This window comes from Epargyreus clarus, unplaced genomic scaffold (assembly GCF_041222505.1).
Source record: "Epargyreus clarus isolate Ecla_fem2 unplaced genomic scaffold, WU_Ecla_fem_2.2 ptg000007l, whole genome shotgun sequence".
In the NCBI taxonomy this organism is placed as follows: Eukaryota; Metazoa; Arthropoda; class Insecta; order Lepidoptera; family Hesperiidae; genus Epargyreus; species Epargyreus clarus.
The window spans coordinates 11,125,824-11,143,845 of record NW_027332215.1 but is presented as its reverse complement, the minus strand read 5'-3'; the positions used below and the strand labels follow the sequence as shown (position 1 = coordinate 11,143,845).

Sequence of the window (18,022 nt, the reverse complement as noted above, 5' to 3'; positions counted from 1 at the left end):
ATGACATTATTTCGTACTAAAAAAAATATTCTGTCTTGACATCCTTGACAATGTGTTTTTGATAAAACCTCAGAGTAAGGACTATAGCATAGAGTCCAAGGTAAAATAACAACCACATCGCGTATACTGTATCTCTTTCTACTTATGGTAGTGATAGTGCACAAAAAAGAGACATAAGTAACGCTTTATTGCACGCCTCATAAGCGAAGCGTTGAGGTTGTGCTCTACTCTCGACATTTCAAAAAAAGCAGTTTTCTCGAAACTGAAATTGATTTTTTGTTATTTATATTGCACTTATAGGTTAATTTGAGTGCACTAATATCAAGTCAAATAATTTATCAGGCACATAAAATATATTTTAATAACAATTTTTTTGTTTAACATAGTAAATAATAATATTAAACATAATCTTTTCTGGACGTCCGTGTATGGACGGGTTTATATGGCATCAAAATTGGTCGAAAAAATGATCGTATCGGAATAATTTTTGCACGCCTCATAATCGAAGCGTTGAGGTTGTGCTCTACTCTCGACATTTCAAAAAAAGGAGTTTTCTCGAAACTGAAATTGATTTTTTGTTATTTATATTGCACTTATAGGTTAATTTGAATGCACTAATATCAAGTCAAATAATTTATCAGGCACATAAAATATATTTTAATAACAATTTTTTTGTTTAACATAGTAAATAATAATATTAAACATAATCTTTTCTGGACGTCCGTGTATGGACGGGTTTATGTGGCAACAAAATTGGTCGAAAAAATGATCGTATCGGAATATTTCTTTTTTAATTATCTAAAGTAACACACGAAATAATTTCTTAGTCAATATGAGCGTTTAATTCACTGTCATTAAATTATTATTTATAAAAAACTAATACAACAACAATCAAAAAAGAAATTGCTAAACTTCTTTTAAATCATTTTTGCTAAACTTCTTTTAAATCATTTTTTTATTTGTTTATTGAATAGAAATAAATAATAAAAAATAAAAAAAAAAAGTCAAATGTAAAATCTTAATTTGTAACCTCGTGAATATAACTCCATCTGATATCTATAAATGGTACTTTTTTACAAGACACTGTAATGTTACATTGACTATTGAGGTGTTTTTCTATTTCTACATTTTAATATTTTTAATAGTACGTTGTGAAGATATTTTTCATTTCATTTATATTGGTTTATGGTTTATTGGTTTGTTATATGTTTTTATTTATTTATATAAACATGTTATATGTATAAACAAGGACGAGAGAAGAATAGTGAAAAAGAGTTATTTCCGGTGAATTGTTGATACATATTCGTGCTCTGCTCTTAATTTGTTAATTAATTACCTAGATTAAAACTTTCGATAGATTTGTAGTGGTGGAATGAGGGTGGAGGTGGGTGTGATTACAAATTGTTTTCATTTGAGTCGATTGTTATTGAGCATTTAACAGCTTTCTCATAAAGAGCCTCTAAAATTTTGAATTTTTTAAACAAAACGATTTTAAATTCACATGTTGCTTCTTTATACTACACTATACTTGTCACCTGGATCTCCTTTACTCCATTTATTATTATATAAATTTTTAATTTAAATTACCACTCAATTCAACAGTAGTGACACCGTGAAAGATCTTGAGACAGTACAAGAACTTGGCTTTTATATAATATACACTTTTACAAATAATCAATTTCATTGTAAAAAAAAATGAGATTATGAGGCGTGCACTTTTGGATTTTCCTAACTTTTTTCGTTTCTATGGACGTTGTCACAAGTTAAGATTTTGCTAGTGGTGGGTATATGATCGATTTATTTACTTGTATATTTTATCGATTATATTCTGATAAAACCTTACGTTATAGCCAAATATCTATCATCCTACTTCCTATTAATATTATAAAGCTATTAATATTAAAAACAGCTAATATGATTAGGATAAAACTTTCAAATAATATAGTTTATTATACATCGGAATAACAGAATAACGAAAATTTATAAGGATATTCTTTGATTTGGCTTTAATATAACTATAAGTATCAAGTGAGTCGCAAAAATTCAAGGAAAGTAATGTATGGTGGAATTGTTTGTTTCAAATATTTCTAAATAAAAGTCCACGACAGCATATATAGAGAATTGTAGACCTACAACTACAAAAAAGTCTGGGATGTCATATCTCTACCTCCTAGAGTTGCGTCGCCATAACTTACCTTTATTATCAAAATAGTCATTAAAAATGTTACATTATTTTCGAAGCTATTTTATTCTGTTTCTAAGTCGAGACTAACGCTTTCTACACTCACAGCCCCACACTAGGATTCCCTGTATTGTGGGTGACATGGACACACACAGAGACAAATACACAAACACCCAGACCCAGAAACAGAAACCTAGATCATCATTTAGATTTCTGTATCGCCGGGAATCGAACCCGGGACCCTCTGCGCGTCAGACCGGTATGGTGACCGCTCCGCCACGCAGGTCGCCAGTCACTTCATGGTGATATTCCTTACTAACGCAGGTAAAGCCGCGGGTCTCATGTATTATAAAATAAAATAAAAGGCAAATAAAGCGAACAACATTTATTCTGTAACTTAAAAAATAAATATAGAAGATGCATTCACATATACATATATGTGGATTATTATTATTAAATAAATTTGTGAAATGCTTAATATAAATATTTTATCAATACAATACTTTGCATTTTGTCATCAGTGACGTACAAAATGATTATAAAGTTGAATAGATTATATAATGTCACGATTTTACGCCATTTGTACAACAATTGGTATTAAACATTTATTACTTTAATAGAAAATAATATAAAATTATTATAACAATAAAGTAGGAGACTATAAATGAAATAAAACAATCTCCCTAATGAAAGTGAGTTGTTAGGTATATTATGGCATGTAATATAAATCAAATGAGTAATTTTAGAAGATACCAGTATGAAGTAGTCTGTATCTTTCGGTATATTCAATGTATCAATGGTATCCTATTTTAGAAGTCTCCATCTTTTCATATCATTTGGCACAAATGAGCCAGCAGTAAAATGTTTGGAACAATCCGACTGTGTTTTTTTGGTATCCAATTGGGTCTTTTAATATATTGACTCCATTTCATATTAATCGCTTCATCATTATCATATCATCACCTGTAACAATATTAGTTTGATTACTTGATAAAATTTATCGATAACCAATTTTACAACACTAATAACCTATACTTGAATTTATTTCATTCACAAGAAAATCCATATATTACAGCAAATACGTGTATTATTTTGAGTAAATAGACATGCAGTACTACTTTTTCTTACATATTATTATTTTTATATTCCCTATATGATACTAGAACATATAATATTTGTCTAAACTTACCGGTGAAATGTTAAAGATCTCGTTTTCTTTCCGCGAACTATGAGTTTTACACCCTTTAACATCACAAGACATTTTATGCTGACACTCTTCACCTCGCAATTATACGTTCTAAGCACGTTTTCAAAGGGAAATTTCTAAATTTTTCGCAATTTTTACACAACTACTCACGATTCGTATCGACAAACCATAATACTTCAAAATTATGGTGACTACATCACTCTAAGTCAAATTCATGTCAAAGTCAAGTACATTTGACGTTTGGTTAGTACTTTTAAATGTGTATGTATTATAAGAGGACCAAAGAGGACCATTTGACGTTTATCGTTTCAATTTTAGTGACACCTTCAGAATAGATCGAAACAAACAGCGATGTTTTGTTTCATTCCCACAGATGAAATGCTATTTGACAATAATGAATAAGATATAGTTGGGTAGTTTTTATTTTAGTATTCCTTCTATGTATTATTGTTATTCTATGGATAAAACCAAATAAAATGTCAGTGTCTTTGTAATTGTAAATACCGCGAATTTAAAAATATTTAATTTTTTGAAATGGCATGTGAAGCAAAAGTTTTTAAAACACAACGGAGTGAAAATTGGTTGGATATTAATGTTTTATATAATATTGATATAAGTAAAGTTAAATTCAAGTAAGTTTCGTTTTATAGACATTCGCAATATCTTATGGCAGTTAAACCTGTATTTCAGAAGGTGTACCAGGCTCTCTTCGATCGAATTTAAGATCATCACTGTTGGAATATAGCAAAAATCCAAGCCTCTCATAATGTATAATATTCAAGTAGGTTGTATACAATGACATTTTATACTTATAGACAGGTTATACCCGTACTAACTTGACCGAAAACTTGAGCGAAACTCCATTGATAGCACACAGTACGTTTTTTATTTTACTTACCTTTCACTACTTAGACAAATGTTCTCTAAGGGTCAGAGCTATTAGAACAATGTGATAAAAAAGACAACTAGTGTTTGACATTGCGTTTAAAGTGTACGCCAACGTAAATATTGACCATGGAATATAGTGACCAATGATTACTTCAGTCAAAACGGGACATCGATTTTTTTATGTCAACTACTTTTTATTTGAAAAAATATGGTTTAAAAAACTAAAAACACGTTATTATGATAAAATCAACTAAAAAGTAGAAAATAATTTTCAATCTAGGGATTATTTAAGGAACAGTAAATAGTATAATTGAGGAAAAAGTGTGGGGCGCTTTTCGAAAACTGATAAATGGAGCACCCCATGCTTTTTTCACAATTTTACTATTTATTGTTATTTAATTAGAAGTTACTTAATTAAACGTTACTAATAATTCAAGATGGCGGAAATTTGCTTTTAAAACATTGTTATTTTAAATTTATGGATTTTAATATTTAGTTATCATTACTGTTATTTGGGAAAACGGACCAATTTTGTGTCCCGAGGTTCTTTTCGGAGACAACGGGACGAAGCATCGAAAAAAGGGACTGTACCGTTCAAAACAGGACATATGGTCACTTATCCATTGATCCGCATGCTTGTCAAAGACAAAGAAATAATGGGACAGAAGGTAAAAAATATACAAAACTGTTGATATGATTTAGTGCGCCGTTTACGTAGAAATTTTATAGTACATTTGCAGCACATGTGCAGAGGACATAGTACATGTGCAGAGGACGGCCACCGAGGGGGTTTTAGTGCGGTAAAAATCCCACATAACCCGGCGTCGCTCCCACGTTGTCGGGTACCTTTTGAAGGTTTCCCCTTCGATAACAAAAAAAAAAGGCATATTAGGTGCTCTAACACGGCACGTCTAACTGAATATGCAAAAAAAGGATAAACATATAACTTTATGCGTGGCAATCATGATGACTATTCGTTAAAGATGAGTTTAAGTCTGATCCGTCTATATGAATTAATTGAATAGCTACCTATAATGTGCTTGGTATAGAGATAATAAATTCGTATATGCATTAATTTAATATGGTATTAGTATTAAGGGAAAAATACGTAATTCAGTGCGTGTCTCTGCGTGAATGTTGCATGGAATGGAGAAGGGTGTTCAAGAGTGTTTTATGATTAACTACTAGTATGATTTTTGGATGCAGGCAAAATAAAAAATAAATTCTTTGGTTTTGTAAGATTTAATTATCATCGTCCATGGTATGTTCAGAGCAAGTCCGACTCTAATAATTTGGATGCGAATCGTCTTCCCTTCTTACCTTGCGAACAATGTCCAACCACTTTAGTCGCCCTATTTCATTTAATGGGAACCTAAAACATACACAGAAATACAATCACTACACAGAAATAGTATTAGAAAAAATATCGACTTAAACATCAAATTAATAAATATAACTTTCAAATTAGTAAATGATTTGTGTAGTTTCTTACGATATATATACCAATAATGTACCTTCTGGACTATTTATTAATTTAATCTATGATACATGGATACGCACAATTCATAACGCTTCTCTTTTACACTTAGTAATATGCCCATCTTTTTATTCGCTCTATTATCTGTGACATATATTTACGCTAAATTTAATTTGAATTATTGAAAAATCGATAATAACTTCTTGAAATTGAAATACTTACGAATGATAAGTGATTCCACCACCTTGGGTGATTTTTCCGCTGTAGTTTGTGCAAAATATCATGACACAAGACGGCATTTTTAATCACTTTTCAACACAGAAACTTTGACATAGACACGACCATTGTGAGAGGCGCGCGGCCCGTGACTAAGTTGTCATAGGCCAATTAGCCCATGAATCATGTGCCAAATTTCGAACGTGTATGACTCATCTACGTCTTTATTAGTAGTATATCGATGGTTGTATATGATAATGCTGGCAGCTGAAAAACATATATTTTACTTCTTCTGATTTGTCATTCTGTCAATGATTCGATATAATAAAAAGTATCTTTTTGGAGTGAATTTTATTTTATTATATTTCATAGTTTATTTTCTCGTTCTCCTGTGGCCATTTCCCAACAATCACGTACGAGATCAATTATAAAATTTACTGTCGGTAAAGCGATAACGCTTCCGAAAGTCATCGTCGTTTAAAGAAAACGGATCACTCTTTGGTGCAATGTTCTTCGAAGTGGACGGTTTTCTAGACTTTTAGTAATATCTAAGCTTTGTAAAATTTGCATTGTAATTTAAAATAGTGATATAATAATGTTATTTATCGGATATTAAAATAAATTATTTTGAGTTTGTTTGTGTACAAAACGGACATTGACATTTGTTTGAAATTTATTCAAAACGTATTGTCAAATTAGGTTAGATATATTATCCTACCCTCCTGACGTAGGGTTAGTAATCACTAATGAGCTGTTGAGAGTCGCCCATCTTTGTATAGCACTGTTATAGTAGGGTTCCGGCCTCTATAAGTTATAGAAGGCTTATAGAACGGTTTAGTGCCTAAAATGCGTTTATGAATAACACTTTTTGACAATCGCACTATAGCAACGCTATAATTATTGTCCTATAATTTTTACGACCGTATATTTTTAAGCAGTAGGTTTTGACATAATAAAAAGTTCATGCAGAGAAGTGTAGAGTGGTGAAATTTATGTACTTATAATGTGGGGTAAAAATACCTTAAATTAAAAAATTCAACATTATGTTTTTACATACTGACAAGGGAGCTTATGGAGGTTCATAATCGTAACCGAAACTATCTTATATTCGAAATGAAAATATATCCTAAGAGTCTGATTTAACTTCGGATAAGCAAGTCGGAGTCTAAAATCCAAATGCCTCTTATTTTAAGTTTTCGCCCGACCAAGCTGACGCTGTTCAGTTACTTCACATACTTCACAAATAAAATCAAATTGCCTATTGCCTATTTGAATTTTCTTCACTTTTACAATTCTTAATAAACGTTGTATCAGAAACCGATACGATATTTTCAATAAATCTTCCCATAGCCAGTTCCGAAGTCTCATATCCATAACATCCTTAATACTGACAATGTAAAATAAGAGATTTCAACAATGGTCAAATGTCTACATCCAAAGACGTATTATTGCTTTTGAATGCAGCAGTTAGCTGAACAAAAGGGCATTCAACTATATAGTAGCAATAGACCGGACATGGAGTGAAAAGTGTCATCTAAGTTTTGTTTTTAGTAAATTGCTCATTAATAACCATAACTGGAAAAATCTAAAAAATCATTAAAAACGCAAAACGTTTTTTATAATATAAGACTAGCAGAACCCGCGACTTCGCCCGCGTAAAAAAATATCATATGACATACAAATAACTATAATTTTAAATTTGTATCTTTAACAATTTTAACTATAAAGTAGCATTAATATTTCATTAATAAAAGTTTTTTTACATATTTTTTTTCGTCACTGTGTACCTAAATTGGTCAAGCTTTCTTCAGAAACATACACTAAAATTCTAATTAGTGGACTGTAATGAAACTTCTTTAAAATATAAGTTTGATGTAGGAGACAATAAAAATTACTTACAATATTCCATAGGAACCGTCCATGTTTTTCTCTGACCTATATCCCATGATATGTGAAAAGCGAAACACAAACGTATACATAGGAATCGTATTTCAACTGGTTGGTGGCAACCGTATGGCAAATTGTTAACGCATTAAAACCCTCTCGCAGCTTTTGGTTAAGGTTTAGCTTAAGGTATGCAGCCTCACATACAGTGGTTCTTTCCAGGGTCGCTGGCTGGGCGGTTAGAGCTCCCATTCTTGCCGCCCGCAACCCCAGAAATCCCCCTTTAGTCTCTTACGACAGACTGGGGATACTGTAGCCATGTTCTAGCCCAAAATTTTAATCCAAGGTCTATGTGTCTACCATACCCCACGGCAGGGAAAAAAAGGTCGGCAAGCAGTGTATCCAAAGTGGTTGCAATGTAATCAATATACCAAAATGTGGTCCATGTGAATAGAATTTCGCATTATCATATATGAAATTTGCACCCGTCCACGTTGTCGTGTAGTTATGCTTACGTGTAAATAGACCCTATCTGAAATTTTACTTTTCTAACTTGGAACGTAAAAGATTCCCGTATAAATACATTTAACACTAATTTGACCTCCTTAGTGGAATTTCAAAAGTATTCCTATGTACAGTCACGTGCAATGAAATGTATACACGGGCAGATTTTCAAATAAAAGTCCACTCTGAAAATTTTAAAAACAAATAGCCACTTAACAATTCATACTATATAACCACAAGAGTTTCTCACGATAATGTATACATTTTTGTCAAAAATGTGTACACAGATTGTTTTCAGATATTTGTATATACTATCACATGCAAAAATATGTATCCATTATGAATTACAATAATATGTAAACGACGTCACGTGCAATGAAATGTATACACGGGCAGATTTTCAAATAAGTGTCCACTCTGAAAATTTAAAAAACAAATGGCCACTTAACAATTCATACTATATGACCACCTAATGCATACATGCTATTTTACATTATTAATTAATGAACGTTACAATTATATTATATTTTTCATTAAATAATACTCGCCGTTACTGACGGATTGATGCAATGAAATAAAGGATTTTGTACAATCGAAACTTGTCATTTACTTTATTTATACAAACTACAAAATATAAGTATAAATAATTCAGAAATTAAAATCTTGTGTAACCACCCTGAGCATCAATAACATCCTGCAGCCTGCTGCATTGATGCAATCATATTAACGCGTACATTACTGCCTCTGAAACTGTCCCATATTTCATGGACATGATTAATTAAGGCTATGCGTGTCCTAGCTCGGTCACTGTCCCACTGCTGTACCATGATGACCCCAAAGATTCTCTATGGGCTTTAGGTCTGGACTTTAAGGCGGCCATGGCAACGAAATAAGTTCACTTCGATGACGATTAAACCAGGCTCGGCTTTGACGCAAATTGAGAACCGCGGAATTATCTTACACAAAAGGAACAGGTCCAGAATTAGGAAAATAAAATATTTAACAAAAAGATACAACCGACTTCTATGTCACGAGAAAGTAAAAAATAATTGAAATAAATGTTGGTTTAGTACATACGAGTAGTTCTAAAGTCGGCGCTCAATATATTTTGTTGGATAACGATGTGAACAACGTGTCTAATAGGAGCGCCGAGTTCAGAAATATGTACCAAACCAACATTTAATTTAATTATTTTTTACTTTGTAGTGACATAGAAGTGGGTTATATTTGTTTGTTATTTTTTTTTACCCTTTTTAATGATGACATACTAACGTTTATATTAGTACAATATAAAATTGTATAAACGTGATCATGAATAAAGGTGAGGTCCGAATTTACATTGATTTGGCCCACCCGTCAAATTACTGTGGTGTTGGCCAGCAGTGTCCCTGCGTCATCAGTATTGAAGAATTGAAGATCAAATTTTATATCAATATGTCATTACAAAGTCTAGCTTTGATACTGTTTATAAATATCCGAAAGCATCAAATGTATAACTCATACGGTTTAGGCGAGAAGCTACCCTGCATTATCAGGGTTAAGACCTTGAAGGTAAAATTTTCATCATAAGCAGACCCATGCTCAGTAACGTTAATACATGTATGAAAACATAAAATGGCTAACTCCTATAGATTGGGTTGGAAGCACTCCAGCATCATCAGAGTGAGAGTTGAAGGTCAAATATTTCATTATATAGCTCTGTCTAGCAACTTTATTACAACAAAAGTATAACTTCTTTACTTATGGTGGCAGGCACCTCTGCATCATTAGGGTTGAAGATTTATGGTAAATTTTCATCCATCATATGTATCTACTCAAGGACCTTATTGCATATTCTTAAGCTCCAAATGCCTTACTCGCTTATTACTCATTCTATCCTTCACAATAAAAACAAACACTACAATAATCGCAATAATGATACTAAACTATAAACTACTAGTTTTTCTCCGCGGCTTTGCCCGCGTTTAAAAGAAATTAATATGACATACTAACAAGCATAAAACTGAAAATTCGTACCTTCATTGGAATGGCAGTGGCGCCATCTGGCAAAAATTGGTCGTACCAACTCTGAAACCTTCGTGGGCTCATGGACAACAATTTTGGTAAAGATCATCACTGGATCAAATGCATAGTTTACAATTCAATTCCTACGTATATCGATTAAAATAATCGATTTTTTTTGGTCTAAAAGATCGATTGTCCGATTAATCGATCTTAGATCCCCATCCCTACTTCCCGTGGGATTTCCGGGATAAAAACTATCCTATGTCCTTTCTCGGGTCTCAGACTATCTTTGAACAAAATTTCATTAAAATCGGTTCAGTGGTTTAGGCGTGAAGAAGAGACAACCAGACATACAGACAGACAGACACAGACAGAGTTACTTTCGGATTTATAATATTAGTAAGGATTGGTAAGGATATTAGTAAGGATGATAATGATATAAATAACGATTTATCTGAATTCCGCTGCAACACGTAGTTGAGGGTAGATAGGAAAAGCATAACCGAATAAAACAGTCCACGCCACGGATCGCCGCGCCGCAACAATATTCAAAAGATGAAAAATTATGTGTACATTAAAGGGAATTCTAAAGTGTATACACATTTAAGAAAAAAAACACAGGCATCATTGCATACATTATAATGAAATAGTATCGTTTACATATTATTATAATTTATGATGGATACATATTTTTGCATGTGATAGTATATACAAATATCTGAAAACAATCTGTGTCCATATTTTTGACAAAAATGTATACATTATTGTGAGAAACTCTGGTGATTATATAGAATGAATTGTTAAGTAGCTATTTGTTTTTAAAATTTTCAGAGTGAACATTTATTTGAAAATCTGCCCGTGTATACATTTCTTTGCACGTGACTGTACATATGTATCAATAAATAGGAATATTCATTAGCAAATTTCTGAAAACTAATGTTCAACACCAGCGGTCAGCAAGCCGGGACCCACGGGTGGCGTATGGCCCGCGACTCTCTTGTGGCCCGCGTGTCTACGCGTTATACAAAAACCGTTGCTCTGCACTTCAGCATGCGCAATACATTCCCATGTTAAAAAAAAATGTTACGACGGCCCATGGTATATCGCCCTACACTAAACCTCTTTGCACTCTGTTCTTTTTCCAAACACGCCAAAGAAGTATAACTTCAATAACGGTTTTAGAGAAACTTTCTTTACTTATAGTACCCTAATGGGATTGATTGTTGAGTAGCTAAAAATGCTGAAACAGGTGTATAAACAGAAAGGCATACTGCATACACCGTTTTATAGCCGTCTTAAGCGTTGATCTACATTCAAAAGTGACTCAGATACTTCATTCTGTCTAATAATAATTTTCGTAGTGCTTCCTTCCAAATTAACGGATTATAAAAAAAAGTTCCTACCCCTATTTAACGACCTTAAGGGTTGATTTTTCAAAAATAAGTATTAGGTAAGTATATTATTTACAATCAGAAAGCCAAAATTTAAGTTTTATAGACTTTTATTCATAATCAGCTTACTTCTAAACACACTTTCAATCCCTATATTTCCCACTTTTTTTTTACAATATAGGAGTAGCAGACGAGCATGCAGTCCACCTGATGGTAAGTGGCTACTGCCGCCCATGGACATCTGTAATCAACCCCAGATAGGATTAGATATTCCTACCTGAGGTCGGCCACAGATGCGCCGCTACCCCTGAGAACTAAGCTGGAACGCCTCGAAAAAGTCTGTCTCCCTTACCACACCCTTCAAACCGGAACACAGCAGCGCCTAACACTGCTGTTATTAGGCAGAAATAAGTGTGGCGGTGGTGCCGCCGGAGTCGAACCACAAAGGATTCTACCACCTTCAAACTTACTTAGGCGCAAGTCTTTTCCAAAATTCTATCATTCCCAACCAGGAAGTCAATTGCTAATTTTTACAGCCTTTGCTTCCAAATTAGCGGTTTTTAAAATAAAGTTGCATCCCCTATTAAACGACCCTAAGGGTTGATTTTCCAAAAACGGTGAAATAACTGTCCTATTATTTTCAATCGGAAAGCCGAATACCAAATTTCATAGACTTTGCTTCAAAATCTGCAGACTTCGAAACGAAGTTTCTACCCCTATTTTACCTTATTAAGGGTAGATTTTCCATAAACGGTGTTAAAGATGCTCTATTATTTCGAGCCAGAAAGCTAAAATCATATTTTTGCAGGCCTTGCTTCCAAATTAACGTATTTTAAAATAAAGTTCCATTCCCATAAACAACCTTAAAGGTTGATTTTCCAAAAACAATGAAATAGGTATTTAATTTTTGTCTACGGAAAAGCCAAATACAGACTTTCATAGAGATAACATCAAAATTGGGGGACTTTCATACAAACTTACAACCCTTATTTATCCCAATAAGGGTTGATTTTCCAATAACGGTGAAAAAGGTGTTTTATTATTTTCTATCAGAAAGCTAAATACCAATTTTCATAGACTTAGCTTCAAAATGTGCGGACTTCTAAACTTTCTACCCCTATTTTACCCTCTTAAGGGATGATTTTCCAAAAGCAATTAAATAGGTGTTTAATTATTTTGTACCTAAAATCCAAATACCGATTTTCATAGAGTTTACATCAAAACTGGGGGACTTTTATACAACCTTACAACCCTTATTTAACCCATATATGGGTTGATTTTCCATAAACAGTAGAATTAAAGTTCCACTATATCTAACCAGTAAGGCAATGACTTACTTTCATAGTGATGGCTTTCAAATTGGCAACTTGTAAAATAAGCTGTCAACCCCTATTTTACCAACTTAAGGGTTGATTTTCCAAAAATGGTGAAATAGGTAATTAATTATTTTCTATCAAAAACCCAAATCCCGATTTTCATAGAGTTTACATCAAAATTTGGGGACTTTCATACAAACTTACAACCCTTATTTAACCTCCATAAGGGTTGATTTTCCATAAACGGTAGAATTAATGTTCTACTATATGTAACCAGTAAGGCAATGGCTAACTTTCATAGTGCTGGCTTCCAAAATGGCTAATTTTAAAATAAGCTGTCACCCCTATTTAACCACCTTAAAAAACTCTTAAATTAGATTTTTATTATTTTAAATTAAAAAGCAGCGCTTAACACTGCTGTTATTAAGAAGAGATAGGTGTTGCGGTGGTGCCGTAGGAGTCGAACCATAAGGAGTTCTACCACCTTTAACCAAGTTTTTACCTGTATATAATTACATATTTCAGACAAAAATGCCCTGTTTTTAAATAAAATGTAAATTATTTTCTCTGGACCTGGCTCCTAGAGGTAAAAATCCATGTGGGCCATTGGACGGCTTCAACTGTATAGGTTTTTGCAAATACCCTATTTTCAAGCATGCTTAAGAGCGTCCAGACATCTCACGGCCGTGGAGATGTCTGGACACAGCAAAAGCTTCACTGTGTTTATCGATTGCCACACCCCAAATACTTCTTGCATAAATGAGGACTCCAGTAGAACGGTTTTTGCGAATTCCGAGCTGTTATTCACTGAAGAGCTCTTAATTCTCTAGGTACAATGGCAGCTTGGTATTAAGCACACATGCACAAGTGTACAAAGAAGTGACCCCGCTTAGGGGGTTAAACGGTAGTCTTAATCAAGGAATTCGATGTAATTTGTGTGCTACATTGTAATAGAGAAATTAAAAAAAAAATTTCAAAGCTATGTACAGTCTACTAATGCTCACTAGGCCAGCCCAGTTGACTATGGCATCATCCTTCCCATTTTGAGAGGAGAGCCGTAACTAGCAGTGGGACAGTAACGGGTTAATGATGCTCATGAACAGGTGTAGGTCGACGAGTCAAACCTACTTCTGGATAATATAGACATGCATTATCGAATACAATGAAATGTACTGTGCAAACAGAAAGTTTAGTTTTTTATGTGACACAAATTAATAAGAACTAACTAAATGACCTAACAAGTATGTAGATAATATGAAGTGGCAAAAACAAAAATAAAATGGCCATGTGTGTAGAAACACACACAGTAAAGACTTGTGGGAAGCAAGAATATAATTTAGCGCTAGCTAAAATAACTTCTATTTCCTTGTCAAAGGCACTATGTTTAATATAGATATACTTTTTCTATATCTATGTTGTACATCATTTTGTATGAAAGAGTAGTAAAATCTGTGAACATTGTCCTTGGCCCAGTCTTTTATACACATTGTAGAACTGTAAATACAAATACTTGCATTTACAAGAATTTAAAAATAAAACAACTGCCTTTCTTTAACAAAATCCCAATGGGCCCAAGAGGGCAATCGTTTTATTTTTTTTTTATGAGGGGAAACCTTCTAAAGGTACCCAATGCCGTGGGAGCGACACGAGGTTATGTGGGATTCTTACCGCACTAAAACCCCCCCGGTGGCCATCCTCGGCGCTGCGTAGAGGACTCCGGGATTTCCAAAGGAACACAACCGGAGTCCTCTTAGCGCGTCGCCCCGTCGGGCTCCGCCCAGGTGAGCTTGACCCTCGCCACACCATCTGATGTGTACGACGGTATGCGACCACACATACAGCCGTCCTTCCCCGGGTCGCTGACAGGCGGTTAGAGCTCCTACTCTTGCCACCCCCAACCCCAGAAGCCCCCTTTTAGTTGCCTCTTACGACAAGCAGGAGATACCGTAGCCCTATTCTGCTCCCGGAACTACAGGAACGCAAGGCAATCTAGCATCATAGTTTCAATATAGCATTTAATAATGTATGAAACACATCCAGTTACTTCGTTAACAAATGAAGTGCAGCAAATAGACTAACTTATCCTAATTGGAACTCAATAAAATCAAGAATTATAAATTTTCTGAACTCTCTGTGGTTCAACTCTGAAGGCATCCCCGACACCCATATCTGCTTAATAAGTACAGTTTTGAAGCTGCTATGTAATGTAGAGCACATTCAGTAATCTTGAACCTGTTCTGCATTTTGGTGGAAGATATGGGTGCTAGCTGACTTACATATGAGGCTATCTTAGTCCTCAGGAGTGACAATGCATCTGAGATTGGCTCCATGTAGAACCTGTCCTATATAGTGTGACACATCACCATCAATTGGTGTATATTTATATAGTACTTCAATTTAAAAAAATAAATACATAATTATGCACAGACAGTCTCCATTCTGCCTGTTACAATATCATCATGGTTGGTTGGTAAAACTTACTTACTTATAGTTTGAGGATTAAACACTTTTGAACTCTCAGGAGTTTAGGTTTCCTCAGAATTAGAAGTTTAATAACTGATAACTTCCTTCAATTTAGAAATGGTTCTTCTTAAATACTTATATTATAATTAAAATACTTGTCTTGTAACATAAACCTTTGTTTTTTCAGTTATCATTTTATAATCAAAGTTTAGTTCTGTACATTTCATATGAATAATTTACAGTCCTACATCCAATAATTTATTTTGCTGCACTGATTGTATTAAACACAATATCTCCTAAATTTGATTCCTTATCAATAAGTTTTAGTAAGATATTAAAATAGTTTATCCAAGCTGGAATCTTACAGGTACAATTTTTGTGCATACTAAGGCCTATCGCTAGGTACTAGTTACGACAATAATAATAAAATAATATGATTTTTAAATAAATAATATATACAAAAATTATGTAAATAAACAAATACACATACATATTTATCGAGGCAATGAAAAGTGAATTTAGGTCATATAATAAATAAATTTCAAGAGCAGGTGTACAAAACTTTATAAAAAGTAAACGTGTACGAGAAACAAACACAAAAGTGTTGTTTTATCTAATGCAATCTTCGAGCTTCTCAGTTATATTCGATGCCACGAGAAGGTAAATAAAAGTAGTATATCACTCAACGAATGGGGAACGGGTACACGAGAACAAGGGCCGTTGATGCCCTTACAGTAATTTATTTATGTTTGGGCCAGCGGTCGCTCAAACAAAGGGCATTAACACAGCACGACGGAAACCGAGCAGGCTTTGAGCCTTCTCTTCGCATCATCATCTAATAAATTTAATATAAACAAAAGTGTAACGCACCTTTAAGTACCAGGTATATAGGTGAAACCCGGTGACATGGGGAGTCAATTAGCATAACTTTGTCCTTGCACTCCTAAAATCACTCGCCATAACGCAACAAATTCAACACAAATAAACAATACGCACGTGCTAACACCGAAAAATCATCATTCTACGTTAATGTTCATTTATAAATATGCCAAAAAAAAGATTTAAAGTACGAATTTTAAGTACAAAAATTATCGTCTGTTATCGAACACAGCACAAAGCTCTCTCTTTCTAGACTTGATCGCTTCACGAAGTTCGTCATGAAGTAGGCTACGAAATACGAAAGCACTTTATTGTCTATGAATGAAACTTGCAAGGCAAGCCAGCCATTCCAAAAGTATTCTGAACGCATAAACAACAGAGTATCCCTACTCTTCATACAACAGAGTAAATATGTGGCACAGACTACATATTATATTATTACAAAAAATCCTTAGAGAATCCGTCAATCCTTATAACTTGAAATATAATTGTAATATTTATTAGTACATTTAGTAACTGTAAATTGGTCTTATACAAACAATTATATTGCATTTTTTGATACGGTGAAAACCTTTAAAGTTACTATGATGCCTGGGGACTGATGTCGAATTATGTGGTATTTTGCCAATTTAAATCCCGCTTCTGTAGCCCTTATCAGCACTACGTAAAGGAGTCAATGAAACGCTTACGCAATCAGAAGCCTGTGAGCGCGGTGCCCTAGCTGGGCTAAGCTCGGGAAGAGTAGACTACTCTCGCCTTAAGTACGTAACCCTTCAATTTTATCGATGATATATGACCACACATGCCATTTTCATCATCGTCCATTACCAACATCCTTGTCATGGTCATCCGCCTTGCTAGGGTAATTCAAGTACTCTTGCCACTCGCAACCTCGGAAGCCCCCTTTAATCACCCCTTAAATTGGCCAGGCGTTTTTATAGCTGATCTTGAGATTACATGCACATTTTTTTATATTTGAGCATAACATTAAGCAGACGTGCTACCTGATGGATGCAACCAATGCATCGCCATATTTGAAAAAGAACTCTCTTTGCACCTTTATTGAAGAGTATGTCATGTAGAATACGCAAAAGGAACCTATGTCCCACAGCAAACTTAAAAGTTGTAGCCGATCGGAAATCCTCGGATCGTTGACGATTCGGACTGCATTTTTGCACGGAGTCAAGTGGGTTGAGTTAGAACTGGGGCGACCCTGCCTGTAATGCGAGCAGTACTCTATGTTGGGTCTCACTTACGCCTCAGAAAGCAGAACGAGTTGCCCCGCAGTGAAGTACTGCTTGAATCGGCTCAAGGTGCCCAGCTACCATGATGTCAACTTCACCTTAACGTCCAAATGACCCCGGTATTGCACATCACACGATATGTCAACTCCCAGGATCCTTGCACTTTTATCAATGGCGCGGGGCTGTGACGAATGAGGTTTTTTAGCGTTGTACTTTGCGCAGACTTGTGTTTTTGTAGGGTTGAACACAACAAGGTTAAATTGACCCCATGTCAAGATCTGTTCCAAAGAGTACTAGATTTCAGACAAAAGTCAGATTCTGCTTTCCGCCACACGAGCCCGAAAGGCGTTTGCACGGCCTGCGTACA

General features: G+C 34.3%; 1 protein-coding gene across 2 annotated transcripts in view; it reads right to left on the bottom strand.

Moving 5' to 3' along the window:
* Tkz (tyrosine kinase-like protein) overlaps positions 1–16,731 on the bottom strand; it is an 84,711-nt gene extending 67,980 nt beyond the window's left edge. Inside the window, exon 1 of one of the 2 annotated variants that reach the window (XM_073074602.1) lies at positions 16,403–16,731. The gene's annotated coding sequence lies outside the window, so the exon portion shown is untranslated. The remainder of the gene's footprint in view (positions 1–16,402) is intronic. The other variant, XM_073074601.1, reaches the window with a different exon arrangement.
* Positions 16,732–18,022: the final 1,291 nt, after the last annotated feature.